Below are 16,418 nucleotides of genomic sequence, written 5' to 3' on the forward strand. Positions count from 1 at the left end.
CCATCTTGTGATAATCTTATCCGTTGATCGATTGGCCCCTGCGGCACTAAATCATATCACCCGCCCCTGAAGCTGACATCACTATTCCTAGCGATATTCTCCACCTACTTTTGTGACGTTCGTGGGCAGCGTAGCCAAACACGCCCAGTCATCACCTACATTTAACATCGGTTGACGCAGAACCTGGAAAATCAACAATCGGATCCTCTTTCAGCACAGCGTGTCCCAAATCGGAATAGAAAATACAATTTTTTTTAATTTTTTTTAAGTAAACCTCAATACTCTGCAATGTATAATGTTCTTTTTTTTTATTTCACAAAAACACTCCAAGAACATCCTCAGAATTTGATTTATCACCCATTTTTGAATGTCCTTGGGTTACAGCATCAAAACTTTATCATGAGGCACAGGGTGCTCCTTTCGGGAGAAGTTGCACATTCGACGCACCTTGAATCACAAGATGTCGGCATCAGCTTCTTGCTAGACCACCGTAAACGATGACCGGTTGCTCCTTGTCGCTGGTACCGCAAAAGGGCATATCGGTCCTGTGCGATCGTCCCAGGTGTATCTGCCACTGCTGGCTGAAGAATCCGTCTGTCGGCATCTGGAAGCAATGGCATTTGCAGAAAGGCCAAATGTAGCTTTAATATATTTTAGTAGCCATTCTTTATTCCATTGTATCCATTTACCCTGTAATTCTGCACCGGGTGGAACCTAATAACGAAAACAAACCCCAAAAATGGAAACTCACAGAAAACATTGGGGAAAGTTGTAGTCTACAATGTGCTTGGGAGGTTAGAGCTGTGGAGTATTTTTGTCTCCCAATGGGTTGCGGACTGTGACAGAAAAATTCGAACAACACATGGACGGCATTATAACAGAATATTGGCAACAAACTTGGGGTTGGTGGAACCTGGGGGAACCCAGACGTGGACCCGTGCTCACTGTGCTCAGAAAGGCACAGCTCCACCTCATTGATGAGGCCCAACAAGGCTAAAACACATGTATGGGGTTGCTGGAAGTGCTCTAGTTCAGAAGGGAATTGCCATAGCTTTTCGATGCTGGACTGCCCATGTGCCTGGGTTAAAGACAAATATGCAAATGGGTATTTCCCATATGTGAAAGGTACATGCAGCAAAAGGCAATGGCTGTGGACACAAATGTGGAAAAAATAAACACAACAGGTTATCATCCCAAGTTCTTGCTAGAGAGGGGCGCCTGCTACCTTTTTAAAAAAATGTACCAGAACTGGCAACATCAAATTTCGTCAAGCGAAACAAGTCCCCTTGGAAAATGTTCTGCACCCGGCTCATCCAATAATACAACGTTGATAGTACACACTGATATGCCATGGGACGAAGTGGTTTAGATATCACTAGCCTGCATACAGGTTGTGTTTGCGTGTCGTCACAATATGCCCCAACCAACAACCCATAACAATGTAAGCAAGCAATACCGGTCAGAAAATTAAACCTTTACTCGTTCGTCTAAACTTACATTATATTTGGCATTTCCATTCTCTTGGCGTAACGCAGAGTGTCAGTTCAGAACAACGGCCTTTATAGAATGAGAATAAATGTTCCAATGTCAAGTTTTAAAATAGTGAACCTTATCATATTTGCGGGTATTCCACACCTTCTGTCCTTAAATCCATAGCAAATCTTCCCTTTCTTCCAAGTTCGAACAACAATTAAACCTTGTTTGGAGCGTGTATGGTAACTTTTGTTTTTTGTAATGAAAGCCACAAATCAAAAGCATACTGTACTAGACGCATCGGTATGAACTCGCCACAAGCAACATCAAACGACGTGTCCTTCACTCCATGGGAGCGATTAGCCCGGCCGACCAACGTGTCATTTGAAATATGTTTAAAAAAAAAAAAATTGTTTGCTGGCATCCACCAATGCTGCGCTACCGTGAATACTTTTTTACCCATCAATAGTGCTAGTGATTTAGTTATTTTTGGACAACAGTTACAGTTAGGGTAAATAAAACAGATAACGAGGAAACATTTTCAAATAGGCCCAATGACATCTTTCTACTTGGCCCGAAAATCCGTCTTTGTACAAATGGAGCTTTCCCATCCCCAGCACCTAGCTCAGCCAGCCCACACCATGTCCTCCCCATTGCCACGACTGCGCACGTTCTGTTCTCACGGAGGAATGTGCTCTGCGGATAACATGAGACACTGACAAGTCATAAATCCAAGTGCCCTTTCATCTGCACTGAAATGCCTGCGCACTAACAAGCTACACCCCGCCAGGCCTGAGCCCACCAGCTCAGACCCCGCAGTTCCTTTGATGCTGATGTCCATCTGACCCAAAACAGAGTTACTGTATGGCATCCTACAACAGGCACTTCTTGCAAAAAAAAAGTTGACAAAGAGGATACATTTGAAAAGACAATTTGCACGCTATGGCCACCTATGTCGAGCTTTACAGACACCAAGCAACCACAGACATGCATGTTATCATTCGAGATATAAATTAATGAATCAGAAACTGGATTAAAACTGCATAATTAAATACTACTTTATACTTTCAATAGCTTTGAAATTTGAGTTTAATAGCATTCCATTGTTCATGTACAATGTGCAAACACTGGGTAACATATCCCAAACGTTATAGTGAGCAGATTAAGAACACTGCTGCAAATCATTTACACTGGAAAGTCAACTGTTCACCGAGTTCCGCTTTAGGTGGACAAGGCTCGTTTGCAATGTTTTGTGGCAATGTATGTTTCCTAGGAGCCAAATCCGGATCTATTCCATGTGTATGCATGGCCAACAGTCAAAGTGAGATTTTTCACAAAATCAAATTCCATTTCCCGGTTTATTGGCTTGGCCACCCTATTTTTTTTGCTTTGTTTTGCAAAGTCCAAGGTGTAACGAAGCATCCCAAAGTTTCCTGCAGTTCTCGACTGTTCTCTAACTCGGTTCTCGTTATGCGCTAATATGGCTAGTAATGTTCTAGCTTGCATACCGTCTATGCCGAAATGCAACCTTTTAGGTCTGTACTTTAGGCACATATTGTGGAACCCCTTCAAATCTCCACTCTGAGAGTCTCTCTAGGTCTCTTGAAAGAGTTTTTTATCAAACACAATCTTCTCAAGAGCTTTGTGTGGAGGTGAAGATGGAACCAACCACTTCTTGCGTTCCTGCTCCTCCGATAAAGGTCCATGTGCACATTCGTGAAAATGTTGGTTTTCTGTCCATGAGTGAACGTTGGAACAGTGGTGCATCAATGAGTGCCATTTTTCAAGTAGATTTTCCACAGACCCATCGCAAGTTTTGGAGCTCCACCAAAGATGGCTTCTGAAAGACTGAGACTACTGTAAAATATTTTCTGAACCCTTTTTTTTTTTTACCAGCAGCTGTAATTTATTTATTCACTCATTTGGCAACGCGCCATACATCAAATTGATGATGAATGTTTGTAAACTCGTCTTGCATGGCCTTGGCTATTGAAACATTTCTGTCAGTGGCTATGACGTCTAGCTACAGTCCCCTCGATTGAAGATGTTCGAGGGATTTTATGAAACCAAGTTTCTCCATGGCCACTGAGGATTTACATTGGGACACCTGCACGATCTCCGAACTCACCATTTTTTTTAGTTTCCATGTCGTTTTGTTTTGTTTTTTTTGCTCATAGACGCTTTTATTGGTGAAAAGTACCTTCATATAGTGGAATGTTCATAATTTGGAAGAGCAAGAATGTAATTAATGTCATATTTTAAGATTATGTAACTGCTTAGATGCTTATGCTAAAAAGCCACATCTTAATTCTGGGTTTAACAGGTTACAAATTGTATTTGTTTATGACAAAATCTAATCACATACACTGGCACATGCCCAATGTGTTATTTTGACAGAGCAATCAGGGGTGGGGCTCTTTAAGCTGTGTTATTTTTTTTTAAAACATGTTTTTATTTTTCACATATCAACTCATTAGAACCATATAACACCCTTCCCCTAGCTCCCCCTACCCTCCCCTTGGGGCAAGCATGATCTTCAGGGTTAAATTATGCGTTGAAGATGTCAGTTACTTTAATGTTGTGTGGGCACCATTGTTTAATAAAGTCTGATTGGAGATACTCTAAAACATCTCCCCACTCTTCTGCAAACCTGTCCCTCGTTCCTTGGATTGTGTGGGTAACTTTTTCCATCGCCATGTGTGCCCATACTTTTTGTTGCCACGTAAATGTCAGTGGGGCGTCTTTCTTTTTCCAGCCTTGAGCTATTGTAGACTATGCCGCAATGAGCAGTCCCATGAAGCTTCTCTATTACGCTTTTTTGTACTTCCTCGCCCTTTCGTCCCTTATACCACACATCCATACCCCCTCTCCCAGTTGTCCCACATCTCTAAACATTTTCCCCATCTCTCCCTTCACTTCCTCCCAGAACGGCACAATCTCTTTACAGTTACACCACATTCCTACCTCTCTACATTCCCTCCAGCATCTGTGTGACGTTTTGGGGAACATTGAATGTAGTCTCTCGGGGGTGTAGTGCCATTGTGTGACTATTTTAATCCACATTTCTCTAGTCTGTGCTGATCTGGTCAACTTGGGTATCAGTGTCCATAAGTCCACCCATTGTTCTCTTGTTGGTTCCTCCCCCAATGTTCTACTCCATTTAATCATGTATGCCCACTTGACCTCTTCCTCCTGTGTTTATGAAGGAGTATAAAGTCGAAACCCATCCCTTTACTCCTAAATTGGTTATGATGTATTTCTCAAACGGACTAAGGGCCCTCGTTGCTGCCTTTGTTATTTCAGGGGTCTTTAGCCAATGTTTAAGTTGCTCATATCTGTATTTATCCCTTTTGGAGAGTGCTGCCCAAGGGAAGCAGAACTCGAGAGGTCTAATTTCGTTATCAACGAACATCTCTCCAATTTTCGTTATTCCTGCCTCCTCCCACCTTTCATATGCCCCACGCTCCATACCCGGTGGGAACTGCGGGTTCCGCCATAAGGGGGTGAACGGGCCCAGGGTGGTGGTCATTGTACCTCTCCGTGTTTGACAGTTCCACACTTCCATTGTTGTTCTCAGTATTTCACTTATCCCTAAATTGGGGTGCCTGTCTTGTTTCTGCTTCCAGAGTAGCTCCACCAGCGAGGTTCTTGCTACCGCCCTGTCTTGCTTTGCCCATAACCGTTGCGGGTTATCACCCGGCCATTCCCGGAGTACTTTTAGCTGCGCTGCTTGGAAGTATCTCTGGAAGTGGGGTAGTGCAAGACCACCCTCCTTGGTTGGTGCGGTTAGGATCGCTCTGGCCAATCTCGGGGTTTTCCCCTTCCATACAAAGGAAGAGATCACTTTCGTTAATGACTTGAAGAAGGTTCTGGGGACTCCCACCGGAATGGCCTGGAAGTAGTAAAGAAGCTTTGGGAGGATGGTCATCTTAAACGATTGAATTCTGCCCCACCACGAAATCAACGGATTCCATCTTTCCAGATCACTACGGATGCTAGCGAGCATGTGCGGATAGTTCTTCCCACAAAGCTGCCCCACCTTACTTGTTAGTTATTCCCAGGTATTTGATGCTTTCTTTTGCAATTTTCATGTCCAATGCGTCAGCTTCCCTCTCTATTTTGTCCCGGTCCCCCGCCAGTATGAAGATATCTGATTTGCTCCTGTTAATTTTCAGGCCAGAGATGGCCCCAAAGTCCTCCAGTGTGCCCACTACCGCCACCAGAGATCTGTCCGGGTCTTCTAATGCAATTAACAGATCGCGTATGCAATCGCCTTGTGTTGCGACCCTGCCATGTCTATCCCTTTAATGTGTGTGGATTCTCTAATCTTCATTAGTAGGGGTTCTAAAAAGATGGCATTACAGAAGCGGGGAAAGCGGGCAGTCTTGTTTTGTTCCTCTCGTGATTAGTACCTTTCCTGTTACTTTGCCGTTAATGGCCACTCTACTGTTCGGGGAATTGTAGTTCGCTGTAATTCTTGCAATAAATTGTTCCCCAAACCCCATATATTCCAGGGTTCTAAACAGCATGGACCATTCTACCCAGTCAAAAGCTTTCTCAGCGTCTACTGCAAGTAGGATCGCCGGGGAGCGTGTTATGCCCATTTTCTCCACTAGGTGGATGATCCTTCTGATGTTGTCATGGGTTTGCCTTCCTGGGATAAAGCCTGATTGATCTATGTTTATCAATTTTGGGAGTGGCGGGGAAAGTCTTGCTGCCAGGATCTTGGTATAAATGTTGGCGTCTATATTTATTAGGGAGATTGGTCTATATGATGCAGTATGTCCCCATATTTTTCATAAAAAGGAGCTGTGAAGCCATCTGGGCGTGGAGCTTTATTTGTCGGGAGATCTTTTATTGCCTTTCTAACTTCCTCTTCTCTTATTGGGACTTCCAGGGCCTGTCTGTCTTCCTCTGAAATTTGTGGGAAGTGTAGGGTTCTAAGGTATCTGTCCCGTGCCTTTTCATCCAGGTGGTCTGTGGAGTACAATTTTTGGTAATATTTCCTAAATTCCTCCCCTATGTCTTGTGTGTTAGTCAGCTGCACCCCTGTCGTATTTCTAATGTTCTTAATTGTTGTATCTTTCTGTTTCGCACGGAGTTGCCTTGCCAGTAGCCTGTCTGCTTTATTTGCTTTTAGGTAGTATCTTTGTCGTAGATATAGTAAGTTTCTTTCTGCTCCTTTTGTGCAAAGCATCTCTAATTGGCCCTGTGTGTGTTTTAGCTGTTTCTTTAGCGCTCTAGTGGGGTGGGCCGATATTTTCTCTTGTAGGTCTGTTATAGCCTTTTCCAGTTCTTTTTCCCACATATACCTCTGCGTATCCTTCGTGATCTTCAGCGCTATCATCTTCCCCCGGATTACAGCCTTAAAAGCCTCCTTAAAAGCTCATGGAAACTTCCCCAGTATCATTTTGTGTGAAATATTCGATAATCATTTCCTTTATGGATTCCCCCATGACCGGGTCCTGTATTATGTCCCCTGGCAACCTCCACCTCCAGAGCCCTTCCTTTCCCCCCCCCCCCCCCCCCCCGGCAGATTCAGCTCGAGCCACAGGGGTGCGTGGTCAGACAAGGCAATAGCTCCCAGTTCCAGCCCTTGTATCATGCCCAGTAGCCCCACTGATGCCCAGAAGTAGTCTATTACAAGGAGTTGTGGACGTGTGAGAAATACGTGTACCCTCTCTGTTCCCCCTTCCGTTCCCTCCATACATCATTCAGGGCCAGACGGTCCATTTGTTGTTTTAGGCGTTTTGAGGGGGCCCCTTGGCATGTATACTCCCTGTGCTTCTAGCCAATTGTGGATTCCATGCCATATTAAGATCCCCCCTCCCCCCCCCGGAGAGCACCTCCCCCTTTCCAAAGGCTTCCAGTTTTTCCAGGGCATCTCTGAGAAAGCCATCTTGACCCATATTTGGCGCATATACTGTCGCCAGTGTTATACGTTGGCCTTCTATCACCACATTTGCAAACGCAAACCTTCCTACCTTATCTGTGATTACTTCCTCCAGTTTGGCGTCCCATCCTTCTCTTTTCGCTATCAGTACTCCTGCTCTTTTTTCTGCAGCGTTTGCTTGGGCCCAAATTCTGTATCCCCTTAGGCATGTTTTATGTCTGTCCCTTAATCTAATATGGGTTTCCTGAAGTAGGAGGAGATCCGCTCTTTCCCTTTTGAGAAATTTCTCCAATTTTATGCTCTTTGTGGGGTGATTCATAACCCTGATGTTAAATGTTACAATGCGTATTTTCCCCATCCTGTAAAGAGCATGGTACAAGACTTTGATTCCCCTCTCCTTGCCCCTGCCGAGATTTGCCTGCCCCCTCCCCCAGAACTTCCCCCAACAACCATGAACCAAACAACTTGTCCCCGAGTAGGGCGAGGGTTCCTACTGATGCTAGAGCGTTGCGCCCTCAGCTCCCTGCCCTCCTTGTTCTCAGGGAATAATGTCGTAGGGGATCCTAAACCCCACATTACCATACGATCTTACCGGAATCCAGCCAGCTTGGCCCGCCCGGGCCGCCTGGTCTGCCGCTTCAATAGCAATTCATTCTCCTTCACCTACCCCCTGTGGAGGCCTTTTCCGGATCGCTTTCCATTGTGTACGCCCAACCTCCTCTCATTAAGTGTCATGGTAGCTTCCTGTGGTCTACCATTCCTGTGGTTGGCCTTTCTTTCTTTATCGTATCCCAGCCCCTTGGTCTCCTCGACTGTTCTCCTCTAGAGTTTGATTGGTCCATTTCCTCTTCGTCTTCCTGGATTCCCATAATGTTGAGGCCTTCCTCCCATGTGGTCGCCCTTCTCCGTTTCCCCTCCCACGTGAAGGTCAACCCAAATGGGAAGGTCCATTTGTATCGAATTTGTTTTGCCACCAGAGCCTTGACCAGTGGGGCCATCGCTCTTTTTTTTTTTTTTTTGCTAAGTCACCAGGGCCAGGTCTTGGTATAGCTGTATTTCTTGTCCATTCATTCTTACATGTTCCATTTCTCTGGCTCTTCTCAGGATCTGCTCTTTTTGTGGATACAAGGAGAGGGCCACCAGCACGTCCCGTGGTCTTTCCACTGGTACTCCTGATCTTTTCGGAACTACCCTGTGGACCCGGTCCACCCCGATCGTGTCGGTCTCTGATGCATCTAAAATGTCCCTGACACTTCTTTCACTGCTGTCTTAAGGTCTTTGTCCAGGACTGTCTCTGCCATGTTTTTTATGTGTATATTGGACCGTCTGGAGCGGTTCTCCAAATCTTCACATTGTATTTCCAAATTATGGGCGAGTCTCATCAAGCGTTCCTGCGTTTCACTGACCTGCTGCGTTTCTTCCTCGATGCCCTGTACCGCTCTCTCCAGACTATCTGTTCTCTCCTCTATTTTTGCCACCTTGGTTTTAAGATCTTGCACCACCTGTTTCATGTCATTTTTCATTGTTGTAAACTGCTCCTGTACTATTGCCATAAATTTCTCCTGCAGATCCAGGAACCACACATGCATATCCTCTCTAGTGGGTGTTTGCTGCTGGTGAGTCGATGCCATTCTCTCCCCCTGCTGGTCCTCTTGGGGTTTCCCTTTTACTTGGGAGCTGGGGTCTGTTGACCACATCTGTAGGATGTTTGCGTCTTGCTTTAGTGTTTGTGGGGTCTGCTGGGTAGCGTTACTTTTCCCTTTGGCCCTTGACGTGATCTCTGAGTTCCTGTGCTATGCGTGTGCCACCGCTCCTTTGTCAATGTTGTGACTGGGATTCCTTCTTCTGTGGGATCCTATTCGGATGGCATTGTCCTGTAAATTCTGGAGGGTTCGCTCCTCCTGGGTCCTTGCATTGGCCGTTTCCCACTTGCCCTTCTCAGCTCCTCCTTTTTCCTTAACTGGTGCCCCTCCCCTGGATCTGTTTGTGCCTTCTGGGTCCCCCGTATCCCCTACTCAGGACACTATGGCATTGTTTTCCATGGTAATAATGACTTCATTTGAGTCTCCATAAACCAGGGACAGATGTGTAGTAAAATGTGGTATAGTTAAAATGTAAAACAATCTGGTAAATACGCAAACTTCAGCAAGACACATTTACACCGAAAGCACCAATCAGTTCATGGAGTTACCTGTTCAGTACTACACCGCCTACAGCTAATTCATCATCCGGGACTCACCTGAGGCAGCGTGTATATCAATAGAGTTGGAATTGCATTTGGAAGCAATTTACGAAACATTCTGGATAGGCGCTTTTTTGTGTACTGTGATAGGTCGTAAATATCATGGGTAAAGTGCAGGCTGCAGATGTGGAATCGATTGGCCCTCAAGTCTCCCAAGACAGCCTGGTCTCTACTTTCAATCTCATCCACCACAAAACCACAATATCAAACCTATCTTCTTATTAAATCAATATCCTTCTGGAACGAATGCAGGATTGTGCCCTGACTTTAGACATGGCTCTTAGAACAGCAACCCAAAACCATACAAGCAGGCATTCTTGAAGAATCTATAAAACATGTATTAAAAAAAATTCTAAATAATTACAAAGAAATTGTACTGAATGCTGGGATTATAGCACAGTTTTCTATGCAATGTTTGCTTTGGTCAAAGAAAAGCAAAACCTGTGTAGCGTAGTCGAATACTACATACATACATACAGAATTGACATACATACAGAATTGATTGATATGACGTAAATCGTAACGTGTTAGTCGTCCGTTGAATGTACTTTCATGCATCAAAAGGAAACATGCTTACAGACATGGTCAGAGAAAGATGCGATTCTATTGCAATTGGCACTGATGAAATTTACTATATATCGAGATCAGAACACTTGAAACATTAGACAATGGTAAAGTCAATGAGATGAATGAACATTACACTACTTGGTACATTTGGTCAAAATAGATTGAAATGTTGAGATCAGAAAAAGATAAATATAGTAAAGTTAATAGGTGACCTGCCCTTACCTTGACTAACAAAAAAGTAGATCCAGCAAGCAGTCGAGTTAGTAGCAGGGGAGCAGATAGCATGATCAAGAGTTGACTTTCAGTGCTCTGAGATGTTCTCCGGATAAATATAAAGGGGTTTATAAAGATTAGAAAAGTGGGTGTGTATGTGAATGTGTGACATGTTTCTGGCGTGGTCTGCTTCAGGGGGAGCCTGGAGACACTGGGTCTGGGCAGGCCATGTGAACAATGGTCCCTGTGCGGAAGATACCTTTGAAGTGTACATGGTGTTCGACACCTTGGCCGTTTTCATCCCTGCCAGTCCCCTTGGCAGCGCACATCTACAGGTGCGAACTGCCGTTGATAGTGAAGCGGGGATGGATGGGCAAGAGGCGTGCAGAAAAGGCCCGGGACACTGCTGAAGGGAGAGACACACTTCTGTGGATTGCAGGGGCGCGGTCTGCTTCAGGGGAGCCTGGAGACGCTGGGTTTGGCACCATGTTAGTGGCCTCAGTGGTCAAAGTGACATCGCACCTAGAGTACAGGATTGCGAGGGCGAACTGTTGCACAAAGTTTGTGCATAAGCACCATCATAATCCTCAACACGGACCTTGTGAGGCAGGCTGCCCTGAAGTTATGCAGCTCGGTAACGCATAGCGTGAGTGGGTCTTCCTCCGATATGTAGGCCAAGCAACCAGAGTTTTCTCTGAAGCAGCAGTTCTCCTCCTCGGTTGGCATGACCTTGTACCGCTTGCAGGTACACAAGGTGGAAACGTCTTCCATGCTACTAGGCTCTGGCTCAGGATCCAGTGATTCGTCTTCCCAACTGTCGTCCGATACCCCATCGTTTCCACATCTTTCTCTCGGAATACTCTGGCTCGTACTGGTAGGGCTGTATTGTTGCCATTATACAGCAAAATTAAAATCAATAGTAATGGTAGTACAAGTATCTGTTCACACAGACTCTGAGCAACGAAGATAGCTGAACAGAGCAGAAACGAGTCAGACTATACAAAAAAAAACTGAAACGATTGAAAAAGCAACTCTGATGTTGTCTGAGAAGCGGTCTGTTTACACTTATTGAGGAAAGAGGTGTCCTGCCATTTCCATGAAGACACGTCATTAGCTGGGGCAAAGAGAACGTTGACACAAGACGTGCATTCGCTTTGTGAAATGGGCCATACGCGTCTAGTGATGTCGGCTTCAGGGGCGGGTGATATGATTTAGTGCCGCGAGGGCAGTTGAACTTAGGGCAATGCGGCAACGGATAAGATTAGCACCAGATGGCCGCACCCAGCTCGTTGATTTTGCATGTGTAAAAGTGTGGAAAACTAAGGTCCTTTGCATAGGAAAAGTTTTTACGATCGATCACCATTTGCTTAAAACCACATGCCCGAACACTCGGGACAATAACATTTTTGAGCGCACTATCCCTTTAACTGAAGCCGTGAAAAGCTTTTCAAATTCCTTGCTTGCAGAATAGTTTTCTGCGTCATTATTTGACAAGGTATATACTTATACTTGAGGGCACCCCCAACTCTGGCTGGGGCCAGGGTAATGGCAAAAAAATACAAAGGAAAATGCCCTGCCAGGAACTATTTAAATTAACAGAAATTAATTCATTACACTTCTTTCATATGTGGTGGAGGGAGGTGCATTTTATGACGCCCGAAGTGCTGCCCTGGTAAATTTTAGGCAAACTGACTCCAAAGTTTAGCTTAAATATTCAAAAAACTATAAACAATTGATTGATTTTTTTTTTATCCTGTAATTTACAGGTATTTTATTTGACAAATCCTTACTATCCAACTAATTTGAAGAGGGACCAATAATGGGACCTTAAGCACTTAATCATGATTAGGTGCTTCACGATTAGGTGCTTAAAGACCTATTGTTGGTCTCTCTTAAAATGAGTTAGATAGTAAGGATTGAGACATTAATACTTAATTTGCAAACCTTGAATTAACTGTCTGCTCATATTTACCAGTTCTTTCATTGTACTTTTCCCCCTCTTTATTTTCTTTAGTCAAGCAAAAAGAACCAATCATGTCCAAATGTATACGCTGTATGGTCTGTTGAATGTATATATCGACTTTCTTGTATTTGTCTGACGTATATGTTTATTGAGTTGTTGAAAAGATAAGAAAGTGACTTTACTTTTGTAAAATAAAATACCTGTAAATTACAGGGTTCAAAAAACAAATTAATCAATTGTTTATGGTTTTTTGACTATTTAAGCTGAGTTTAGGAGTCAGTTTGCCCTAAAACTTACCGGGGCAGCTCTTACCAGAGTGTCATTAAATGCACCTCCCTCCACCACATATGAAAAAAGTGTAATTAATTAATTGCTGTTCATTTAAATAGTTCCTGGCAGGGCATTTTTCTTTGCATAATACAGACATTTTTATTTGTACACTGCTGGAGTTTAACATTTAACACATGTAAGCAAGAATGTGCCTGTTACTTATTTTAAAGGACAAAATGAACACTTATTTCTTTGATACATTTTATTAAACAGCTTGAACTCTTTTTCTGCAAAACATTGGGAGCTGAGTTTTTGCTTTTTAAAATCCAAACGTATTCTATATTGATTATATGGATCAGCAAATGGAAGATCTCTTACATTCTATTATTCATGCAACAAGGTATAAAAAGGGAATGACAGTCTGTGGCTATGTATTATAAAAAATGTAATTCTCTCTCTCCCCCCCCCACCTGCTATACATAAAAATGATTTTCACGTCACCTTGGAGTTCCATGACCTTTCTAAAGGAACTTGGCCTTCAGCCTCCTTCCTCTATTAGGTCACAAAACTCCTTGGTGATTTGCAAAATCCTTAAAATGTACGGTAGTGGGAACTTTATCCCATATACAGTGGATTGTAGGTGTGGTTTTTTTATGTGTATTTCTGATTAATATGCATCAGAGCAATACAAAACCAATGCTATGTTATGTAAAGGCTTCTTTTGAAAAACTCACAGTAACATACTTTTCTAACGAATCCTCATAGACGCCTATGGTGCCGAAACAGCTGAAATGACATTTTATCTCGAATATAAGAGTGGAGGGTGACCACATAACGAATTGCCTTCCTGTTAGAGCGATCTCACTTTCGTTTGTTGCTGGCCTATGCTTCAATTAGAGCCAGGACTCTGAAGCCAGTATTGCCCGAGCAGTGCTTCAAACAATGTTGCCCAGCATTGATGTACTTGCTCTAGGCTAACTTCCCAAGATCTAGTTGGGCTTTATGGTCTTTTTTAAAAGCTGCCCTGTACACAAGATGTAAGCTAGTGGTGATTTTGTCCTAAATGTCATCAAATGGAATATAACGTTACATCACGCTATGGATAGCCTCCACGTTGGTAGAATAAAATGGGAGTTGGAATCATAGTCTAAATATGCTTATTTTAAAGTAATTTTAATCATGTTATAATCCGAATATCTGGCACTCTGCTCTTTGGGGCTTGCAGTGCGTATTTAGCTGATTTTCATGACTCTTTCAAAGTTTTTGATGGCTGTTTTAAATGTGTCATGTAATGCTGTTTTGTATTTTCTTTCTAAGGTTCTTGGGATGATTTAAATGTTTTACGTTTTGATGTTTTTAGTTTCAAAAGCCGTTTTGTTTGTCTTTTATGTATGCTTCTGGCTTGATTCTATCTGTGTTTTTATGGAACCTTTCTTCTCTTTCGAATAAACATGATTATGATTTATTGTAGTTATCTTGTCTGTGACGTGCACTGTATATTGGACTGGCGCTCATTGTCTGAAAATTGGTTTCAGAAATTGGTTACTGTTCTGAACTGATGAAATGTATAAGATTACAATCTGCAGTGCATGCAGGGGATAATTTAGGGAGCGCCTTGTGTGCATCTTTTTATGTGTTTTGCTCTGAGGGCAGTTTCTCCCTCATATATTCCCCCAGGTACCCCTTATTTGTTTAGAATAATTCTCCCTCTTACAGGGCACCCAAAGAAAAGATTGAGCCAGCTTTTCAAAAACACCGATATTACGCCTTGACCATTCAAATGTTTTGCATTTTTCGTGTTCATAAGAGGTTGACATTTTCACTTCAGTTGCTGGTGTGAGATTACTTACTCTTGACATTGACCAGAAACAAAAATGCCATGAACAAGTCACCTTGGAAATCTAACTTCAGGAAAACTAACACAAAGCATGATTCCACACCTTTTGTTATTATCTAAAGCCGCATCAAATACCTAAGCAGACCTGATCAAAGAATAATATTAATTGTGGGGGTCTTAATTATTACCATTTGCTTCCTTTAGAGTTTATGAAGTCCAGTCCGAGGTTGTTGCTTGAGGTCCCTACATTTCCTTCCACATGCTCCACCTTTTGGTCATTTCTTGTTTGACATGAATCTCCACTTCGGATGTAATCCTTCCTCCCACAGGTTCTTCACCTTTGATATCTCCCAGCGTAGCTGTTTTTCAGAAGAAGTTCCATTTCCCCCACCCAACACCCTTGTCATTTTAGGAACACCACTTATTTAAAGTTTTCGCTTAGCATTTTCTTTGATATGCTGAATACGACAGTCTTCGGGCTTCAGACCCTGCGTTGACTGCAGGCGTCAGATGTCATTTTGGATCATCACTGCATTTGTCTCTACGGCCTTTGTGAGGGGCACGACTTGCAGGATTGAGCATTTTGCCAGTCGATGGACCCCAGTGCGCTTCAGAAACATGAGGCAAAGTTGTTCCTCTTCCTCTACAAGGAGAAAGGGTGATGAGTGTACTTGTTCGGGATCGCCTGGGGTGGATCGCCACAATGAAGAATGCCTCCTGTCTGCAAGGGCAAAAAAAAGCACTACAGGAGATACCGGCCTCCAGGCGGTCCTTCCAAGCACCATTCTTCTTCTTCATTGAAGAGGAGCCAACGCTGCAGAAATTCAACTTTTCTGCCATCAAAATGCAGCTATCTCCCACAGTAAAAATGTGTTCTAGCTGCACACATTTCACATATTCTCCAGTCTACCTCTCTGCACCCACCCACATGCCTGCTCAACATGGGTAACTAGCAGATACTTGCCCACCGCTAACTACCTTTTTATTGGCTAAAATGCACACACATTCTATAACTGACACATTTCCCATACTTGGACTTTGGTTCCCAAGGGCGTTCAACCTCCAGCGCGTTTAGACCATACCAGTGGTGAAAGGCGCTATACAAATGCCCATTACATTACATTTCAAGTCACCTGAGGATCAAGCTCCACAGGTGCCTTTCTCCACCTAATCCTCTCCACCTGAGGAATTGGTGGGGGGGGGGCCTAAAAGGCTGAAGTCGCTTGATATTTTCACCAAGGCACAGACTTTTTCAGCTCCACCAGCGTCAACTGAGTCCCCCGCACTCGGATGAGCCGGCAGAGACACAGATATCATGCGGCCATGCGCCTCTGGTCCAGAATCCAAGTAGAATGGACAGATCCCATTACGTGGCCGCACCATTCTGTCTTCAGACGCTGGTCCTCAGGCAGTGCCAGTGATGCCAGAGTTCCTTGCGAGTATTCCCTGTTCCCTAGGGGTACCTTACTGTGTCACATAGAAGACATTTATGATGAGTAAGAAGAGCCCATTCCTGTTGGTATAACCCTTCCAACCTAGGGAAGATCAGGACTTCCCAGAGGAACTCGGTAGTGATCAAGGGGACATGGTGGATCTAGCGACTGACTTACACACAATGCAAGTGGCCTGGACACTTCGCTAGAAGTGGACATGCTCCAGACTCCTACCATGGGCACTAACCCAGGCAAACGTCAGGCAGCTTTCCTGCACCGTATTGCTACGGTTGTAGATGCCTCTGGGCTGTCGGCACTCTCCCATCCCAAGGTACAATATGAGCGGATGAACATTCTCAACAAGGGCCCAAAAAAGATAACCCTATTGCTTTCCAACCAGGCAATAGAAGCACCAGTCCTGGATCTATGGTCTGAACCAGCCTTTAGCAACATGGGGGGGACGGGGGAGGGGGGGGCAGTATAGGGGAGGTGCGGGAGGGCTTTGGGAAAGTTAAAGATTTAAGTGT

The 16,418-nt window shown here is 44.0% G+C and overlaps 1 protein-coding gene across 1 annotated transcript in view; it reads left to right on the forward strand.

Annotated features, from left to right (window-relative positions):
* Positions 1 to 16,418, forward strand: part of NDST2 (N-deacetylase and N-sulfotransferase 2) — a 2,001,368-nt gene that overhangs the window by 258,543 nt on the left and 1,726,407 nt on the right. The window lies entirely within an intron of this gene.

The sequence above is a fragment of the Ambystoma mexicanum genome, chromosome 8 (assembly GCF_040938575.1).
Source record: "Ambystoma mexicanum isolate Mex_15411 chromosome 8, UKY_AmexF1_1, whole genome shotgun sequence".
Classification (NCBI taxonomy): domain Eukaryota; kingdom Metazoa; phylum Chordata; class Amphibia; order Caudata; family Ambystomatidae; genus Ambystoma; species Ambystoma mexicanum.